Consider the following 6,000-nt stretch of genomic DNA (forward strand, 5'->3'; position numbering starts at 1 on the left):
GGGCACAACAAACAAATTTAACAAACTAAATTTGAAATAATATTTATATATTTTAAGCCAAAAATGTAATAAATGCAAAGAGCACAGATGTACCTTACTACGGCTATAAAAAGTATAACTATTTTTATCGTTAAGCATTGCTAAATAACCCTTCCTCTCGTTTGGCAGAGGAAGACCAAAAAAGAGATGAAGAGATGCTATTGAATGCGATATTAGAACAACTGATATGAGCGTAGATTTTGTGGGAGATTGTCTCAAGTGGAAGTTTAGGATAAGGGTGGATGACCCTAAGTAGTGTGAATTAAGGTGAGGAAAAAGAAGTTTATTTTATAGAGGAGGTTTAACGCTTAATTAAATTACCGTATAAATACGTATAGGCAGTGAATAACATGCCGCTCAGAACTTGTGTTAATTAATCAATTAACAGACCATCACACAGCGCGTTTCATGCATACTACGTGTGTCAAAAACGATAATAAAAATCAGTAGACAAAGAAATAACAGCCTTGGCGGAAAAAATACGGGAAATAATATTCATCGTATTTTTCCCCCAGTAATATTTATTAAATATTACTAAACGGGTAGCTAAGCGGCGGAAGGAATTTGACTGACAGATAGGACGCGTACATCGGTAATTATATGACCGGTATAAGTTATCATTGTTAATTGTGAAATAACAGGTGGTGGTGAGGAAGTGACTTGAATACACGGGTAGCTCCAAATAGAAATGTCGATAAAGTCGGACATCACAAAATAAAGATGCCAATAACTGTATTTTATAAGCTAATTTTAAAAATAACTTTTTCTTTTTTTCAACGATTACAAACAATAAGAACAATTGAAATCTTTGCTTACTGATCCCAAATAATCTGTCGTTTTTACTAAAATGTATCCGATACTGTTTAATTGTTTACTAAGAATCGTACGCTTGTACAGTAGAATAAAGTGTACCGTCAAGCCTGTTTTTTAGACTACTTTAGTCAATATTGATACACTTACAATCGCCCGTCAGTCATTAAATATCTAGTTGTACAATGAATAGTGTAGCGTTACGCTACAGCTTTGTCAGTTGCAAAAAAGTCCGCTGGACAGCGCTGTTTGACAACTTTTATTCAAAAGAATATAAATGAATGTATTTTTTTATTTTTTATAATTTTGATCGTAATGTTGGTAAATTATTTTATGTTACATATCAATCTTAACGGGAACTCGAAAATGAAATAGGAAATTAGAATACGCATTTATTCATTGGAGGGTATTAAAAAATAAATTATCTGTGGGCGATCGTTCTACATTACTCAGGTGGTGACGGGTAGTATAAAGTACACCGTCACTATTAAATTATTCCAGTTGTACTAATAATTGTTCTCATTGATAATTTTATAGCATAAGTAGTAACCGCTTTTACTAATAAACGCAATTTCGTTGCCGACTAGCTGCATTCATTCATATTTCCAATTGTGTAGGTTTATTTATATTTCCTTACATCTTATTACGTATTATAAATTTTTCTACAGTGTTCGTAATTAAGCAGCGCTTAACCAACCGTGATCAAAATTATATATTTTAAAGTTATTTTTTATAAAAGTTAGTACAATCTTCAACGGTGATCATAACCTCCGTGTTATCAACCGTGATCAAGATAACTGTCTTTTTGTAAAAATCCCCTTAACCTTTTGCAACGGTGTTCGNTGTCTAATAATTCTAGTTGTACTAATAATTGTTCTCATTGGTAATTTTATAGCATAAGTAGTAACCGCGTTTTACTAATAAACGCAATTTTGTTGCCGACTAGCTGCATTCATTCATCTTTCCAATTGAGTAGGTTTATTTATATTTCCTTACATCTTATTACATATTATAAATTTTTCTACAGTGTTCGTAATTAAGCAGCGCTTAACCAACCGTGATCAAAATTATATATTTTAAAGATATTTTTTATAAAAGTTAGTACAATCTTCAACGGTTATCATAACCTCCGTGTTATCAACCGTGATCAAGATAACTGTCTTTTTGTAAAAATCCCCTTAACCTTTTGCAACGGTGTTCGTAACTACTTGTTACCAACCGTGATACAGAGGGTTATACTTCTACTTTCACCCTAAATTAAATAGTTTCTAAAATAAGACTGATATGATAGTTAGCTGTTTAATATATATATATTCATCTTTTTTAAAATAAAACATAACAAATCGATTATTTGAACAATTTGCGTTGTATTTTCATATTTAAAGTTAGTAAAAAACAAATTAAAAAGAGATCAAACCTAGAAACGTTTCAATAGTCCTAAACAATATACACTATATTAAAAAAGTAAGGAAACGGGTCAATTGTTTAATATATGCACTAAAAAGTAAATATGAAAAAATTTGTACAAAGAAAAAATACCGACCAATAAATCTACTATGAAAAAATTCACCGAATAAAATAAAATGAATCAGAGTAGAGTTAGAATAAAATCATTTTATAAGAATAATAATATAATTTTTTGATATTGTTGGAGTCGATACCAGACAAAAAAATAAACGTGTTTCATAATCAACTACAAGACATCAAACGCTTGATGTTGAACAGCACGCACACAGTATGGACATATACTGGACGGTGAAAGGGTAACACAGTTTAGTGGCGACAGGAACGCTTGTAAACGTGGAGGGAGGGCAGACGTTGTTGACTGTTGGCATAAAAATTTTCGAATTTATTTATAAATAAATTAGTGATGATAAAATGTTATTTATTTTAGTAGCATCTTATTATGCTATAATTGTTTTGGAGTAGAAGTAAAAAACAAAAGCTATTGATATTTTTTAAAGAAATGATGAAACTGCTAACTTTTTATTATTCGATTCGATGCGTAGCTAAAAGGCTATTTGTTATACTAGCAGCTACATATTGCTATTAGGAAATAACAGTGCTGAAATCACTACTACTACTATTCCTTACCACAACTTACTGTTCTATTCTGTACCACGTCTGCTGTATTGTCGATTATAACATTAAATGTATACATTGTATACCCATTTATACTAAGCTGCTTCATTGATACAAGTTTGTGAACCTGGCCTAGCACCGACTCCAATAATAATAATTGTAAATTATTATCCTAATAAATTAACTTTATTCTAATTCTAATATGACTTATTTTATTATTTTTAGTAAATTTTTTTGATCTTTTTTTCTTTGTAAAAATGTCGTAATAAATAAATACATATTTTATATTTTTTCAAGTATTTAATATACATGATGGATTTGACGAAGGATTTTAATAAAACTTGCATCGTGACACCCATTTTCATGACCCTCATACGTCAATCGTAAATAAAATAAATTCAACATCTTTTAAGGTTTTATTGATCCTCGTAAATCATAGATGTAAATACTACCTCCCTTTAAAAAATAAATTAAATATTATGTTAATTGTTAATCATCCATCCACTATAAAATATTTTATATGGAATCAAAATAAATTTAAAATGCTTGGAAAGGAGTTTATGTTTTTATCCGACTTTTAATTTATAGAAACTGCTTAAAATCGATCATGAACTCCAATAAATTTTTTTTAAACTTTTAAATTAAAATTAAAAAAATATTAACTCATTCATGCCCAAGGTTTTGAAACTTGATAAATTTAAAAACTTTTAAACAATCAAATTTTGATTGCGAAAAGAATATTCTTGTGCAGATACGTTCAAAATGTTGTGAATGGCCTTTGGTGATCAAACTATGGCACAAAAAAACATTTATAAGTGATACAACGAGTTTAAAGCGGGCCGAGAACACGTTAAAGACGAATTGCGCTCTGGACGACCATCAACGTCCATTATACTTAATCCAACTGTGTCGCGACCCCCTGTGCTGGGTTTTTTGTATAATATCTCTGTAAAAATTACAATATTATATTATTGAATATCAATTTCATACTAAATTGAATTACTATAATTATTATTTGTTCATATATTATAATTATAAATCTTAAAACTTGTAATCGGGATAAAATTAAAGTAATAAGAGTTATTGTTGCTATTGAAATCATTTATCAATTTCTTAATATTAAACACTATTTATAGATTTGCATTAAAACATTTCTTATGATAGTGATTTTAATTATTGTCAGATATCATTTATACTTGTCCAAACTATACTACGTTCATACTGTGCCGCGACCCCACTGTGCTACCGTTATTTTTATTTGAGACAGTATATTTTATTAAGAGATCGACGCCAATATTTTTTAAAGCTACCTCTGCCAAAACTAGCTGCCCTCCTTTGAAATTTCAAAATTAGTCCGAACACAAAAGTGGAAAAAAGAAAGGAGGGCAGCCAGTACACTCACCAGCGAGAGGGAACAAAAAGTAATTAGATCACCAATTTTATATTATCCGGGCATCTCAAATGGATTAACTAAAATATTTAAGAATTTTGGTATTACTTTGGTAACATCTAAGAGTAATAATTTAAGAGATTTATTAGGTAACCCTAAAGATAAGGTAGATGAAGGGGGGAAATCAGGCATTTATAAAATACAATGTGAAAGTTGTAATAAATGTTACGTAGGACAAACAAAAAGAAATATAGGGGTCAGGTTTAAAGAGCACTTAAGAAATATTAAAAATCAAGAAGTTGAGAAATCTCCAGTAGCTGAACATTTATTGACACATAATCACTCCATTAAAACCNAATTGATTTGAAAATTCTATTTTAACTCAAAAAAAAAATACAAAATTTTAGAAGTCACAGACGGATTAGAATCTCGTACCTTAGGCGTGAGAGATCAAGATGTTACCCATTCGGCAACTGTTCGTTGCTTTTTGTTGCATGATAAAATTGGCTATTTAAGCTAACTCAAATTTAAAAATTACTTTTTCGACTTTAAAAAAGTAAAAAAATTTTAATAAGTATAATTTCATGTCTTATGAACTTTATTATATGTCAATTAAATTATATAATATTCATGAAAGTCAATATATTCTCCTAATAAGATATTTTCAAATAAAATAAAATACAAAACCTAGAATTTTAATAGAAAAATAGCTTATTTTTGAATACGGTAGCCATTTGCGCATAGAAGATGGGTCGTCGGGACAAATTTGTGCTGATAATTACATTTTTCGAAAAGTTATAGCATTTTTAAGTTGAAAATTAAAAATCGAAAATTTTAACACAAAAATAGCGTTTTTTTAACTACGGCAGCCGTTTACATGCAGAAGATAAAGTGNAAAACACGCTTTTAAAGTACATCGAACTAAAAAGTTAAAAATAATTTTTAAAATAATTATGAACAAAAAATACTAGTATTATTGTGATAAAAGCGTCGGGCGCTCAATATACGAAAAATATGGCACAAAGCACCCACGCTTTTATCACAATAATACTAGTATTTTTTGTTCATAATTATTTTAAAAATTATTTTTAACTTTTTAGTTCGATGTACTTTAAAAGCGTGTTTTTTTAGTTTTTTAAACTATATTTATTTTTTACTTTTTAGTTTCATGTTATGATAGTAGTTACTATCAATATCATGGTTGTTACGGGTAACGGGAAATCAGGGTTCGATTCCGGGAAGGGAGTCTGAGAAACGGCTACCACATCCAAGGAAAGCAGCAGACGCGTAAATTACCCACTCCCGGAACATAAAGGTAGTAACGAAAAATGACGATACGGAAATCATACCTCGTAATCGGAATGAATACTTTATATCTCTTAATTAGAATAAGCGTTTTGATATATAAATTTTAATAGTAATTAGAATATATATATATATTAGGGTGGTCTAAAAAAATTACTTAAAAAAATTTTGTCCTCCTATCATCTAAATTTGTTTTCTAGAGTTTAAAAATAGTTTCCACATTTATACTTATGAAAAAAAATTATTTTTGAGCCATCCCAAGCAATTTAAAGTTTTTATTGTACAGAATAACCTACGGTATTTTTCCTATACTATACTTATAAGTATTAGTATTATCGCAATTGTAATATTTTCTTATACGACTGTATTATTAC

The sequence above is a fragment of the Daktulosphaira vitifoliae genome, unplaced genomic scaffold (genome assembly GCF_025091365.1).
Source record: "Daktulosphaira vitifoliae isolate Bord-2020 unplaced genomic scaffold, ASM2509136v1 Scaffold_1, whole genome shotgun sequence".
In the NCBI taxonomy this organism is placed as follows: Eukaryota; Metazoa; Arthropoda; class Insecta; order Hemiptera; family Phylloxeridae; genus Daktulosphaira; species Daktulosphaira vitifoliae.